This window comes from Callospermophilus lateralis, chromosome 5, assembly GCF_048772815.1.
Source record: "Callospermophilus lateralis isolate mCalLat2 chromosome 5, mCalLat2.hap1, whole genome shotgun sequence".
In the NCBI taxonomy this organism is placed as follows: Eukaryota; Metazoa; Chordata; class Mammalia; order Rodentia; family Sciuridae; genus Callospermophilus; species Callospermophilus lateralis.
Window position 1 is genome coordinate 140,315,534 of NC_135309.1, and position 17,200 is coordinate 140,332,733.

Consider the following 17,200-nt stretch of genomic DNA (forward strand, 5'->3'; position numbering starts at 1 on the left):
AAATGGAATGATGATCACGACTGTTACTTCTAGGACATAGCATCAACACAGCCTTTCCCCCCACCCCACCCCACTTTCCAATATAATGAATACAAAATTAAGATATGTGTGTGTGTGTATATACATATGTTTATTTATAAGAATACTGAAACTCACACTCAAATGCCTACCTGCAAAAGAGTCTAAAGTCTTCTGGATTTAATGCAATAATAATTAATTTTCATCAGGTGAGAAAAACAAATAGTAGAAGGAAAAATTTGTTGACACCCACTGAAAGACATTTTATTTTCTTCTGTTTCATAATATTGGTACTTTAAAAAATATTTTAGATAATTTCTATTGTTAGTGATAATAATATCACCCACAGATGATCATGACTACAGAAACTTAAACTTCTTCTATCCTCTAGGTTATCGTTTCTTAGATTATGTTCTTCATCTTATACTGACCACTTCTTCCTCTTTTCCCCAAGACTTCATTTCCCTTTCATTTGCATAACTAAGCAAACTTAGTATGTAGTTATTATGACAGTGAAGTTGCATAAGGTGATGATCAGATGGAGATATAGGTATAGATACTTTTCACATTTTTCAGGGTCTGAACATCTTACCAAACATTATAGCTTGTTCATCTTGCCACTCTTAGGACAGAGCCATAAGACTCCTGTCTATGCAGCATATAGTTGCTATGAAAAATAAAAACAAAGAGCCTGAGATCACCAGGACTTGTTGTTTCTTTTCATTGTGAAAAGATAGAACATATAGTCACCTTGCTTATTTTAAAGAATAGAAGGGAATTTGCACAGTGTTACCATGATTAGCAGATTCTAGAATAAAACACAGAAGAAAATCAGTATCATTCTAATATTTTGAAAACTAAATTATTTTGCTTCTTGCATAAGTCCTGGGGCTCTGAATATCTAGATGCAAATATCCATATAAATGTGTGTTTATATATAGGTGTGCATGTGTGTATTTATTTGCATGTCTGTGTATATGTGTATCAGACTTGGTAAAAGAGTAATAAAATCATTATTTTTTACACTGAAATAGGATACATTGGCTATTTTTATCACAAATAAGGCAGAGGAAGGCTTAAGAACAAACTTTTTCAAAAGGTGACTATATAGCCTATAGATATACTTAATTTGGGAAAGGTACCAAGGAATATGATTTTATAATTTTTTAAAACTTTTGACTACTGATATAACCTTCTTGTTTTTATTTTTTCCTATTTAATATAGATTACTTAGAAAGCTTTTTTATATAACCTCTACATTCACCTTCTATAATTTTTTAAATAAGTTATTAAAAGAACTAGAAATAGAAACCATAGCTAATGGGGGTCATTTAAGGAAGAACAAATGTCTGCTTTAAAAGGGTTCTGTGTGTGTGTGTGTGTGTGTGTGTGTGTGTGTGTCTGTGTATTGATTTTGGGATATTTTTCAAATTTATCTATAAAGTTTCCTCATTTAATTTTTATTACCGAAGTAGCTTTTCTCTTAAATTTTCTCCTTTTTTTGCATTGGTATGAGGAGTCTGTTTTTATGTAATGATGACTATTTTTGCATACTTAATATGATTTTCCTTTTTTGCAAATTATTTCAGGAATGATATTATGTGATAATGACCTATAATGTATAAGACATGATGCCCAGATATGTATCTTACAGCATAGAATCATGAGTTCTGTTTATTGTGACAGAATTTTCACTGATGAAAGGATTTTTATTGCTACTCGAACTGGTATGAAAAATGTTACAATTTTTATGCATAAAGCACAAATATGTATAAAATATATAAACAGATATGTAGAATTATATTTCATGTTAAAATTGTCGTGGACAATAGAAAAAAAATAGGGGAAATTCTAAAAAGGATCCTTAGAAGATAAATAAATTGAAGAAATTTAAGGTTTTTTTTTATTAAATCATAGAAAAAATGCTTAAAGATTGAATTTTTTGTAAGCATTTTTTTTTTTTTTGCTATATTATGCTAAAATTAACCCATACTCTTTGAGGTTACTATTGAGGTTTACATAAGAAGACTCACTTACCACTTCAATGAGTAAGATCCACTCTCCTTTGGTTCTAGCACAAAAGATTAGATTCTAAGTATATAAAATACTGCCATCATCTGGCCAATCAGCCAGATATTTAAGAGCCATCCTTGTTAATTTGATTTTGTTCTAAATCCCATAAAGCAGTGATTAATTGTGTCATTCTTACCCATTTCATACTTCACTAATCTAATTACTTCCAGCCATTGTAGTTGCTACTGCTCAGTACCAAGATATGATAATTTAGACTACTTGCATAAACACCTACCTGATTTTCTAATGTCCAGATCTGCCCTTTTCAATTTTATTAAAACCAACATGTATGTCATGTTTTCCCTTCCCACCACTTATGTTTTTAAACACAGAGACTAGGAAACTATCATACTAGAAACTCAATAAACAATGCTTTGGTGACTTACTTGGTCTGCATTCAGCTTTTCAGGGGCACTGATTTTCCACAGCCACAGAATTCCAACTCCTCCTCATCTATTCTGCCACATTCCTACCAGTGACGCGCCTCCTCATGTGCTTAGTCAATTCCAATAACCCTTCTCAGCCAACTTCGCTGACCTTCTCAGACTGACCCCGATATTGTATATTCTTAACGCACTGCACATTCTCATGATTCTACATCATCAAAATTTCACTTCATTTATTTTGATTATGATTTATGAACTCATTCCTTTGGAAACTTGAATGAAAAAAAGTCCACTTTCTATCCTTTATTTTATATTCTCTGTATCTGTACCACTGTCTGGCCTAATTCCACATAGAATGAAGAGATATGTGAGACAAAGTGACTAGCAAAATATCTTAATATACTGGAAACTAAGAAATGATCTAAAATACTATTGGCATAGAAGATTATGTCGGTTTGAAGACATTACCTGAACTTAAGAGAAAATAAAGGGCTGGGGATGTGGCTCAAGTGGTAGCGCGCTCGCCTGGCATGTGTGCTGCCGGGTTCCATCCTCAGCACCACATACAAAGATGTTGTGTACACCGAAAACTAAAAAAAATAAAAATAAAAAAATTTTCTCTCTCTCCCTCTCCCTCTCTCTCTCTCTCTCTCTCTCTCTCTCTCTCTCAAAAAGAGAGAGAAAATAAAAAGGGAAAGTTCTTAAATCAAAACGACTCAGCTTACTGAGTCTGATAAAAGAAGGAATTTGTAGTTTAAAAATGATTTTATTTGAAAATTGGTTCTTCAAAGAGGTAATCAAGTTAAGATGAAGTCACCAGGGTGAGCCTAATTCCACCATCTGGTATCCTTATATAAGATGAAGAAATTTAGGCACACACAGATACAGAGAAAAGACCAAGTGAAGAAACTAGGAGGAAAACTTCAGGAAGAGTAACATCAGAAGAAACCCACTATGGTGATACCTGATTCTAACCTCTAGGCTCCAATACTGTGAGAAAGTGAGTTTCTCTTGCTTAGGCCATGCAATCTCTGGTACTGTTTTGCAGCAGCCCTAACCAACTAACACATGTGGTGAGTAAAAATAGCAGACAGAAGAAAGTGTAGTCTAGTGGAAAGATAAGGGGTCCAAGGTGTTATCAGCTCTGAGATAAACAAAATGTGAAACAGCAAACTCTGGAAGAGAGCAGGACTAAGGTAAAGTGCTGCATTCCTAATTTTAGAGGATTCAGAAACAAATGACTGTTTGGTTTTCTTTGTTTGTTTGTTTTTAATTTAAAAATGAGTATCCTCAGCCTTAAACTACAATAACAGTAACAATCAGTGGGATAATGTGTCATTTTAAAAAATTCAAAATAGATCACTTCCTAATTCTAGAAATTCCTTAAGTGTATCTTTTTTTTTTAATTTGTGGTATGGACTTGAACCCAGGGATGATCTGTCATTTTATTTTTTTATTTTAAGACAGAGTCTTGCTAAATTGTAGAAGCTGACCTTTGATCTGGCCATTCCCCTGCCTCAGCCTACCTATTATCTGGGATTACAGGCATATTCAAGTGCTCAGCAGGTATTTAGTAGTAGTAACACTATAAAATTAAGAGAGCTTTTAACACTGAATGTTATTCAAGTGTTACTCACTGAACTCCTAGATAGGCCCATAGGTTATCTAATATGATTGTCACCTTCATTTATAGATTGAGAGGAAGATAGCTAAATGAATTTTGCAAGGACATGGTAAATTACAACAAATAACAAGCAAGCAAACCCAGAGATTTCAAATTAGAGAATTTGAATCTAACATTTAAGTATCAAACATTATTTTATAGTCTGTGGTTCCAACTGAAATCAGATAAACAATTCTGGATTACAGATTTATGTTGATTGATTTGTTAGGATTTCTACTTGTTTTTTTTCTTTTTTTCATGATTATATTTTTTATTGTTATCGAATTATGTGATGCACACTAAATGTAATCCACCAAAATATATAATAATTATCCCCCAATATGTTATAACTAAGAAGACTTTAAAAATAATTTCTCATATCTCATGATTTTCTCATAAACTAATATCAGATGGTTTTCATGTTAGAGTAAGAAACATAACCAATCTGAAGATGAATATGAAGGAAAAATATTTGTTACACTTTAAATGTTAGCTGTCAAGGTTATTGGTAGACATACTTTGAAAGATTACATAAACAAAAACAGTTTCCTCAATTGAAAATTTAAAGACACAAATTCTACTAATAATGAAAACAATATAGACTGTGGCATGTTGATAATTTGTTGAATGTATATTTACTGTAATAATAATAAACACCCTCCAAAATCAGTACTTCTCTATGTATTTCACACTATATAAAGAACCAAAAAAATACTTATCATCAAATTACTAATTTTATTAAATGTGTATATTCATATACATAGGGATATAGTTATAGAAAGATAGATAAAGGAAAGAAAAATGAACAGTTGCAAAATTAAAATATCAACCTGGAGAGAGAAATCAGTAGAAGAGTACTTGTTTAGAATGTGTGAGGTCCTGAGTTCATTCCCTAGTACTACCTCCCATAAAAATACATATACACAGATATATATTATATATATTACATATTGATTTTAAAAATTTATAGTATTGCATTAAAATTCATTTAATTAAGATGTTTTTCAGTTAGAATATTTATGTAGTCTTCAAACTTAAGAATTAAAAGCTTACTGAGTTTCAACTTAGTATTTTTGGACTTTTTTACTGTTATTCATATTTTGTATTACTAAATAGGCTATCTCAATTGTTCCAAATATTCTAATAATCTGTGTCTTATTTTATAATTTCTGACACTTTTTTCCATAAAAGAGAAATATAATTGCATAACATAGTTTTAAAAGTTTTTTGTATCTGAGATTAATCAGAATAATGATTCATATTTTATTAAAAACAATTATTTATTGGTAATATAATCTTCATATAAGGGAGCTGCAAATTGTATTTAATTTTATTCAAATAATAAATCAGATTAACATTTTATTTTTATTATACTTATTTTTAATCTAACATTTTCATAAAGCTGTATGTATACAAGTTTTATTGAGGCTTATTGTTTCATCTTTCAATTAAAGAATTTCCTCAATAAAGATCAACAGAATATCTGTAGATCAATGTTAACATATCTAGGTGAGGATCAATACTAAGAATGTTATATTGTTGTTTTCCCTTGGTATTTTCAGTTTTCCTGGGCCTAAATTTTTCAAAGAATATCTACATTATTTTCTCTACATCTTTATTTTCTATTCATTTAAAATTATTTTACTAATTTTATCAATGTGATAAAGACATATATTAAAATATTTACTGCTTCTACAATGCACTCTTAATTTTAACTCTGTAGAAATAAATTTTATTTAAAAATGTTGGCAAATGCCTTCATTTTGTAAAATGTCGCTTATATTTGTACTTTTTGATTTCTTAGTTTGAGACATTATCTACTGGAGAGGATTTTCTCTCTTTCAGACCAGTTCTATTTCACTCAAGCCCAGTTCCCCTTTCCCCATAAGCAAGCATAGCCACCTTGTAATCTAGGTCAGATTATAAATTAATATTCAGTATTTATATGACTACCATAAAGTAAACTTTACTTACTGGAAGAATATTCAATTCTACAATTTTCATTTGTATAAAAACTTATGATTTCTGCAGATACAATAATTATCTCAATATTTTCCTTGTAGCTTATTATCGTTTTCTTAAATGATGTTCTGTATATCTGTTTCTTTCCTTATAAAGACTTTTAAAGTCTTAATAAGTTTAATGTGTTGTCTAAGCACTGTTAAACCTTTATTTTTATGTAAAATATGAAACATTCACTCATAATCACTACAAAAAGTAGAAAGCAGTGATATTTTTAAAATGTTGTAATTATATTATTTTTAATTTGATTCCCAGATTTAGGCAAAAAGTTGTTGGCAACATGTGATGAGATTATGCACCTGTGTATATGTGCCTGTGGGTACTTGTGTCAGCATGCTAATTTCGTATTATCATCCACTTATGTGTCATTGCATGTGACTGACATCTTGTGACAAGAAATTTTTCATAGCCTTCTTGGAATTGTCATAGCATATTCTATATATTCTGTAATCTCAGATCCATGTGTTTTGTAAAGTTAAAGTGAACTTAATGGAATTGAATTGAAAACATATATGTCCATATTTGTCTTAAGATGTTGAAATTCTTTTTTTTTTTTCAGTAACTTTAAAACCATTGTAGTTTATCAAAAAAAATGGAATTTATCATATTTCTCTCTGGAATAATTACACTTATTCTAAGTATTATTATTTATTATTATTATTATTTATTCTAAGTATTCTTAGTACTTCTTTTAGAACTGGTAATGATTTTAGGTGTCCAAAAATTCTTTTATTTTTTCTGGAAAATTTCTCTAGCTACAGAAATCTAAGACATCTGTTACGTTGTTTTCTTATTCCCTGGTTTCTGTTGAAACATCAGCTATTTCTTTTACTACTTTACCTCAGAAATTAATGATTTTCATCCCTGTCTACTTTTTTTTTTTTTGTAAGAAGGATTGAACTCATGGGCATGCAACCACTTGAGCCACATCCCCAGCCCATTTTCTAATTTTATTTAGAGAGAGGGTCTCACTAAGTTGCTTAGCACTTCACTGTTGCTAAGGTTGTTGAACTTGCAATCCTCCTGCTTCTGCCTCCCAAGGTGCTAAGATTACAGGCCTGTGCCACCATATCTAGCCATCTCTCCCTACTTTTGAAGATGTTCTCTATCTTTGGAGTTCAAATGTCTGGAAAGGATGTACCTTGCTCTGTGTGTTTGTATATGAGTGTGTGTACACTTGTGTTTTGTTTTCCTGTATGGAGAGAGCTGAGACTTCTGACTATGATTTTTGTGCCCTTTCTTACTTTGGAAAAATACTTTCTTAATAAAAATCAGGATTTTGCCAAATTCTATGTCTACTATTCCCTTTGAACTTACTTTTTATGAAACAAATTATACACGAGTTAGTTCTATTGACTATTTCCTACAAGTAGCTTATGTTTATTTCCCCATTTTTGTCTTCTACTTCAATTTAGATATGTTCATTCAGTCTGTCATTGAGTTTTTGTGTATTATACTATAAAACACAACCGCAGATGGTTTATATTCAGCTATAGGATGATCATAATAGATAGGGGACAGATAGATGAGAATGGTCGGAACAAGAGGTTAAGAGAATAATTCTGAAACACAGGCCACTCTGCTGACCACATATGCTTTCTTTGCCAAAAAGCAATTGACCTGCAGCCCCACGTGGCCTAAGTGGATAGGATATGTCACATTCATCAACAAATTGAGGAGGGCCAAAGATGGGGAGTCAGTGTAGTTAATGATGATATGACTACTTGTCAAAGAAAGAACAATGGGTTTTCAGCCTCCATGATTATGCTCCTGAGCACTCTAGGTGCTAACAATGAACCTCTGTGTCCCTGCTCTCTGCATGTATATGGGGAAGAAAGAGAAGACAATGGTTAAGTAGAAAGGTTCTGGAGTCTATAAAAAAGCAAGTCACACATCTTCCCGTGGACTTTTGTCTCTGAAGGCACCTTCTCTTTGGAGAAATCTGTTTCTATATCTTTTTTTTTAAATAAAACTTGCTCTCTATCCTTGCCTTGGCATTTTTCTGAATGTTTGAATCTTCAACACTGGGGAACAAGGGCCTGTTCCTGATCTTCAATGGGCTGGAACCAATATGAGTCTTTCTAATAGATTACAATTCTTTGTTAGAATTGTTGATATGCTCTTAAAAAAAATATGAACCATCGTCTATGAGTCTGATATTACATTTTTGTTTCTCTCAATTGGCGTGCATGCCTTTCTACCTCTTTGGGTAATGTTTCACTTAGAATTTTGTGTAAAAGTTCCATAGAAGATTGGGATGACACACTTCAAAAGCATGTCTCCTCTCTTCCTTTGTTAAAAAGAAAAACCTAACCAGGTTCTGGAACAAATGGCTTACTCTGTATTGTTCAGTCCAGGGCATTCTCTGGCCTCCTCAGCAGCACTTCTCCAGGATGCTGGTCATCATGCGGTAGAGCTGGGTCTCCACACACAGGACAAACTACAGGGGGCTTAGTTCTGTACCAAAAACATTCTGATCTTTGTTCACAGATTGCTGAAATCTGGTGAATTTCTTGAGGACTACCACACATTTGATGCAGACTTCCTCCGCTACAAGTTTGTGTGCTATTAACTTTAAGACTGCAGTCATTTTCCCATTGCCATTTAAAGACTTATATCATAGTACCTACAGACTCCATTGTGCAAAGCAAATGTCCTATAAGAAAAGCTACTGGTGCATTTATAAACCCATTACATTTCTAAAAATGTTCATTTTTTTAAAAAAAATCTGGAAATTGAAGTCACATTTCCACATCCAATTTGAATTCCCAGTCCCTTTTGTTTTCTTCATTTCCTCTGGTGTGACCAGATACATTTCGCACTTTTATGACATTCCATAACTAAGTAAATATCTCTTTACATACAAGGGTGATTATTACTCACATATGCTTTTAGTGTTTTTTCCCCCCTTTGTTTTATAGGCAAGATTCCATGACAGGTTTACCAGCCATGGGGACACTAAAATCTTGTGAGACCATGGGAAGGCTCTATTCTGAATTTTAATATGTCTTTATATCATTCATTGCCCATAATTATCCCCATAACTTTTTCGTTTATGCTTATTAATATTATGAGAGATTTTCTCCTCCTCTTCCTTCTGTTCCTTCTTCACACTTATTTATTTATCTTTTCAGGCAGAGAAAGGAATGAGAAAGTAACATTTTTTTTCTCCTTAAAAGGGGTTGATATATTTATCTTACCTTTGGGGTCATCCTCTAAAGATATTTAGATATAAGTGACCATTTAACGCTTCAGAGCTTATCTCTCATTTTGGTGCTAGTACAAACCTTTGGTTTCAGAAAAATATTTTTCCTCTGAAATTTAGAATTTTATTCTCCCACAGTTGAGTAATTTATTTCACTTTGGTGGTAGCATAAATATTCTTTTCTGCTTCATTTTGTAAATTTATAGTATACTGATAAATCTTTCATACTTTGTTTTTGCATCTCTTTTCTTTTAAATAAACTTATGTAGTATCTGATAATAATACCTTTGCTTTATATTGAATGTATATTTCTTTCTGTATGCACTGTCTGATAGATCTAAAACCTTCCTTTTTTTCTATTTATTTATATTTTGAATAAAAGTAATGGTTTCTGTGAAATACCCATCCAGTATTTTTTATTATGAATACCTTTGAATAATATGAAATTATTGAGCTGTGGCCTATCTAAAAATTAATTTACTTTTCAAGTAAATCTCTCCCATATATGTCTGATGATTAAGGGAATTTGACTGAAAACTTATCAAAGCAAACATTCGCTCAACTCTGCCATAAATTAATTTTATTTGTTGTGTTTTAGTATAGTATTCTATTTGTATGCTTTGCCCCACAACTTTAATACCATAATATTCACAGAACCCTTCTTTCATAAAAATGTCCATATTTGTATCCTTATCTATAATTTGTGTGCATTATGGAAAATTTAATGATTTACTATCAAAAATAGTCTAAATAGTCTAACATTCCCTTCTTTGTTATAAGTGATCCAAATTTATTTCATTCTTATTTTTCTTATTCTTCATTTTTTTATTATTACTGATAATTGAACCCAGGAGTGGTCTACTACTGAGCTATATCTCCAGTTGTTTTTATTTTGAGAAAGGATTTCACTAAGATGCCAAGGCTGCCCTCAAACTTGAAATTCTCATGACTTAGGCACCAGAGTCACTGGGATACAGGTGTGTACAACCACATCCAATTCCAAAATTTCTATAATCAACCTATTGTGAATAATAATAAAATAAGAACTATTTGTTTTCATTTGAAGTCACATGATATTGCATTTACTGTCTTGTTACTTCTAACCACATTGCTAAGAAACAGGAGCAATTACAATTTTTATGTTTAAAAGAGAATACTGAAACACAGCAACATTAAATGAATACCTAAGTTTCACAACTAATCCAAAGAAAACTAAATGTGTCCATGAGCACTTTCACACCAAAACCTTTGTTCTTATACTATACTAAAAGCAATTTCTATTACATCTCATTTGACATTCTTGATCACCCTGTGGAGAAAAGACAGATCGGTCTGAGGTAATGGTAATATGCTTGCTTAAGCTTAATGAAGTTAAGATTCCATTTGCAGCTGTGATCTCCTTAATGGTGAAATCAATATGTCCCCGGCTTTCTTTGGGCAGCTATTGACATAATGAATCTATTTTATACATTCTGCTAAATAGAAAACACATAAGTAGTACCCCTTAACCTAGAACATCATTACCACTCTGTGTAGAAAAAAGACATGCATTTTTCCTACGACACAGAGAAAAATAAACTCTTTTTGTATCCTATCTCCTTTATCAATTATCTTCCTGTGGGGGGAAAAAACCTAATTTTCCTTTACTGTGGGCCCTGGTTCACTGTTATGGAAAGAAAACGTATGTGTTTGTGTGTGTGCATGTGTTCATGTGTATATATAACAATAGGTCAATAGAATAATCACCAAAAACACAAAAGGAAGGCTATTGTTTAAAAAATAATTTATTAGGTAATATGTTATACTAGGTTTACTCCAAATTTCTTAATATATATCCAAACAATTTTAATAATGGGATCAAAAATATTGTTTTTAAAACTACAATGACTCATATACTTTCACATGTAATGGGAAGCATTTTAATTTCAACCTCTAGGCTGAAAATTTTCTCAACAGGAGACCATTGTCAATTTGGTGTCCTGAGAGGCAAAGCTAAACAAATATTGAGTCTGAAAAAAGGTCCCATATTCAAAATGTGGAGGGTACAGAATGTCCAAATCCCAAAACATATTTTGAAAAAATATATCAATAAAATGACAGTTCTGTGGAACTAGTCATTATTCAGCTATATAATCAGGGGAAGAATAAGTGCTTTAAAAGATTATACTAATGGGACATCAGAAAAAAATGTAAAGTGGATGTAAAAAACGTTCTATGGGAAAATTTGCATTTCTTAACAAAGAATCCAGGAAGAACCGCCAAGATGACCACATAGAAGCATCCAATACCTGGCTCCTTAACAAAGTCCAATCTAACTAAACATGAATAGTGCATCTTAACATGAGGGACTGAGAGGCAGCAGTGAGACTCAGCAAAAAAGCAAGAGGAAACTTAAAGACATGGAGACTCAGAATAACAACAGAGAGAGAGGAAAAATATTTCCTGGCAACTGCAACCCTGATAATCCAGCTGTGGAGATACTCCATGGCAGGGAGAAAGGTAAACAGATGGGTGCCAGCAAACCTCATTGCCATCGCAAATTCTAGCTCAAGGAGAGCTCCAAGGGAAACACAATGTAAGCTGTTGCAACACAGCACCATCTTGAAAACAAAATCATTGTGAGAGTGCATACTGCCATGGGCACAGAAATCACTACATATCATCACTAGGGGAGGGGAACAAACAACATACCACACGAAAGCAAAAGATTGCAAACTTGTGAACACAGGAAGACCCAGAGCTCAAGTCCATACAGTGTCTTGCATTTGGGGGCACACATAATATTTCACAGTGAAGGGTATTGCCCTCAAGGTATGCAGATCCACAGTGTTTGTCCCATATGATCTGGTGTTTGTTCCTCGGCATTACCTCATCACCACCCAGTGTTGTGAATGGTGCTTTACACTGTAGAGTTTGAGATGTAACTCCTGTAATCCATGCCACCCAATACACCCTCTGCCACTGCTTTAGACATAAGACATAGGGCTTGTTGATGAACCTCCCACTAGGACCTGCTTTGATCAGAGATAGCCCAAGCAAAGACTAAGGACATACTGACACAATTTATGTCCAAGAACTGTCCCTGCAGCCACCAGAGGCCCCCCAACATCAGAAGGATTTACTCACAAGCAAGGGCTGGGGACAAATCCACTATTATCCACAGTCCCATTATTACCAGTGTTTTTGCTGGAAATCCCTACCACTAGTTGTGCTTACCCTTTTGGAACCTAAGGATACATACTTCATTTTCTTTTCCCAGCTCTACTATTGTCTTTGCCCAAAATTCTGGTGACAGCGGAGCTTGCCACTAAGGGAGTTTGAAGATATAACTAATGTGTTTCATGCCTCTGACTTTACTGTCACCACTATCAGAGACCCATGTCTCCACCAGAGCTGATGCTAGAAGACCTAAGGGAAAATCAACATTACTATACCCTACCACCATAACCCATTGCCAGAAGTATCCTACCACCAGTGCTCACTCACTCCAGGATAGGTCTGAGGACAAGTTCCCCACACATCCTAATACTGCCCCTACTGCTTTTATTTTTTTATTATTTTTTTTATTGGTTGTTCAAAACATTACAAAGCTCTTGACATATCATATTTCATACATTAGATTCAAGTGGGTTATGAACTCCCATTTTTACCCCAAATACAGATTGCAGAATCACATTGGTTACACATCCACATTTTTACATAATGCCATACTAGTGACTGTTGTATTCTGCTACCTTTCCTATCCTCTACTATCCCCCCTCCCCTCCCCTTCCATCTTCTCACTCTACCCCAACTACTGTAATTCATTTCTCTCCTTGTTTTTTTTTTTTTTAACCATTCTCCTCACAACCTCTTATATGTAAATTTGTATAACAATGAGGGTCTCCTTCCATTTCCATGCAAATTCCCTTTTCTCTCCCTTTCCCTCCCACCTCATGTCTCTGTTTAATGTTAATCTTTTCCTCCTGCTCTTCCTCCCTGCTCTGTTCTTAGTTGCTCAGGAAACCTATGACCACTAGATAAGCTCTATAAGAGTTTATTAATGAAGTTCTACATCTGAAAGTGCAATAGCTACTACCATGAAAACAGGTAAATGACCGAACTCCATTCATCAAGCAGATACAGAAATGAAGGGGAAAAAATTACTCTCTAGTACCTCCAAACCAAAGAAATCAAGTAAGAGAAAAGAAAAAGATTATACAAAATAATCCAAAACAATTAAGGAAATGGTAGGAGCAATTTTTTACTCATCAATAATATTTCTGAATAAAAGTAAATTAAATTTCTCAAACAAAAGACATAGAGCCAAAAATAGATAATCAAATCTCAATGATAATGCTGCCTAAAAGAAACTCACTTTACCACTAAAGAAAGAAATATACTAAAATTAAAAGATTAGAAATAGTAATTTTCTTTGAAAATAGAAAAGCAAGCAGGATTTACTATGTTTATATAAAAAGCATCTGTGATTGAATAATATAAAATAGAATTTAAGTCAAAAAATGTACATCTTAGATTTGGAATCAAAATTCCAAAGTGACCAAAGAAACAATATGTTAATAGCATTTTATCAAAATAATTTAAGAAAACTTTTGTTGTTCAGAACATAGTATTAACAATATGAAAGAACAACTCAAAATTTGACAAAAATAATATTTGTAAGTAATATATTTGATAAGCAAATTTTATCTAGAGTATCTAAATTCCTCTTCAATAATAAATATACATGTGCAAATAGTTTAATAATCTAACTTTAAAATGGGTAAAAGATTTGTATAGACATGTGGAAATGCCTGAGAAGACGCTCAAAAACCTAAAGCATTAGAAAATGCAAATCAAAACCATAGAGATACCATATATATAATAGAAAATACAAAATATATAATAGAAAATACCATATATATATAATAGAAAAAAAAAGAAACCATTAATAAGAAGTGTTGATTCTGATGTGGAGAAATAGCAAGGCTCATATGTTACACATAAAATGTCAAGTAGCAAAACTAATTTTGAAAATACCATGGCAGATCTTCAGAAATTTAAAATTATTATTTTGCCATATAACCCAGAAATTTTACTCCCAGGAATATGTCAAGAGATGTGTAAACTTGTTGTTTTAGTTAACTTTGTGAGGCTATCAGCAAAATACCCAACAGGAAAAATTTAAAGGAGAAACTGCACATTTTGACTCTCGGTTTCAGAGGTTCAGTTCATAGTCAGTTGACTCCATAGCTCTGGGCATGAGATAGGGAAGAACATGGCAGAGAAAAGCATGAGATACATCATGGTGGAAGAACATGGCAGAGAAAAGCAGCTCTGGACATGGCAACTAGGAAAGAGGGACAAAATATATACCCCGAAGTGGCCTGTTTCCTTCAGTCACCTCTTTCTTGCCTAGTGATCACCCAATTAATCTATCTGTGAATTAATCCACTGATTATGTTTAGATTTCATAATCTAAAAATGTTACCTCTGAACCCTGAGCCACATCCCCATCATTTTTTTTTTTTTTTTTTTTTTTAGCTTTGAGACAGGGTCTCAGTAAGTTGCTTAGGGCCGTATTAAATTGTTGAGACTGGCTTTGAACTCATGATCCTCCTGTCTCAGCCTCCCAATTTGCTGCAGATTACAAGTGTGCATCACCACAGATGGCACCACTGAACATTCTTGCATTGTATCAGATGTGAGATTTTGGGGGACACCTCATATCTAAGCCATAACACATACCTCCATGTAGAATTATACATATAAATGGTAATAGGAGTATTATTAATAATAACCAAGAAATGGAAATGTATACACATCTATTGATCTGTTGAATGAATAAATATTATCTCACATATCCACAAAAAGGAATGTTGGTCAACAGTAGGAGATCAAGTACTCTTACATTCTACAACATGATGAAACTTAAAGACTTAAAGCTAAGTGAAAGAAGGCAGCACAGAAGACCTACTGTGAAACTAGTTATTTTAAATGTCCACAATTAGAAAATCTACATAGAACATAATAGTGGATTAATGGTTGCTTAAAGCTGTGTAGACTGGAAGGAAATGGAAATAACTACTAATGAGTACATAGAAACTTCAGTGTAATGAGAATGTCCTAGAATTGATTGTAGTGATGGCTCCACATCTTTTTAAACATACTAAAAATCATTGAATTGTATACTTTAAATTAGCAAATTTCATGGTAATTAGATTATAACTCAATAAAACTGTGTAATGAAACCACTTAATTGGAAATATAATTATATTTTATTTACTTTCAGCATACTACAAACAGCATTATTTGAATCATCATTTTTTTCAAAATATTTTTCTGTATCACAGTTTCTGTTTCTAAAAATAACAATAAATAATACCTCATTTACTCATGATTATATAATAATCATGAGATAACACACAATTTATACTGGACTACTCCACCACTAGCTTCATTTAACTTCACTTAGTGATATTAATATTTCATTTGAATTCATATTTTCTATCAATATCTTCACAATATTTTCAGTGAGATGTTACATATTCTATGACTTGAGAACCAAAATATGTTCAACACTTCCCAAAAATGCTTATTCTTAGCAGCAATAATTGCAGGAGCTAAACCTTACATAGTCAAATTGTTGAATGGTGAATGTGCATAGGAAAACCAAGAAGAAATTATGGATAAGAAAATGTCCCAATACATCATTTTCTTCCTCTGAAGAAAAAAGAGATAAGTAGAACTTACTTGTGGAAATCCTATTATCACATGATACTTTTACATATCTTATGATGACTTCTGTTTTTATATTATTTAGCTCAGTAGAAGATATATATTTACATAAGTTTGCAGAAAGTAGTAATCATGAAAAATTACCTGGAATCATCTTCTGACGTCTCTTTTCAAATCAAATCAATCAACAATGCTGCCAATATTCTTTATGTTAAACAGATTTATATATATATATATATAATTTTTATGTCTTTGTTTTTTCATTGTCATATTCATATTTTAGCTTTCATCACTGAGAATCTAATACTATCACCTTTCATAAAAGATAATTTGAACTATTTTGAGTAACATTATTTTTCAAAGCAAACAATAATAAAAATATCATAAATATAAAGTTTAGTTAAAATAAATAATAACCAACAACCAGAGCCTCACAGAGGACAGGGACAATTGTTACAGAAGGGTGTGGCGATTATATCTCTAATTGAGAATTCAGGTGATGCAACTCTGAACACTTCAAATATTTTCATTCCTCTCCTCATCAAAGAACTGCCTTGTGGGCCATCTTGTAATTTGTGCAGACCTGTAGCCAGCAGTAGGTACAATTATGACTGAGTGACACGAATTGTGTACCCTGAAGTTCTCCAAAGGAATTGATTTGGGGATCTGTATTTGAGTCCCCAAAGCCACCATCAGTTCTGACAGAATATACAAAGTGTATTTTACTCATGTTTACAGTTTAATACTATTGAAAGATTACAGATTTTAAAAAGCCAAATCCTGGAAAAATAAGGTAAAAGTTCTTGGTTGTTCTTTTCCAGTGGGGTCACAATGACAATTTTGAATTCTCTTAGAATCAGTCTGTGATAAGACAACCTGCTACCAGCCAAGGAAATTCTCCTGAGTCTTGATGTTTAGGCTGTTTATTGGGGGCCAGTCATATAGGAGTGGAGTGCCTATTTAAAATTCCCTCACCTACTAAATCTCCAATCATTTTAGAAAACAAGTTAATAAAGTATGGACCAGGAATCCAGATAAATTAAAAAAAAACACATATTCTTCATTAATCATATAACTTTTATTAACTCTTTGGTATTACCTAACAATCCAGGTATG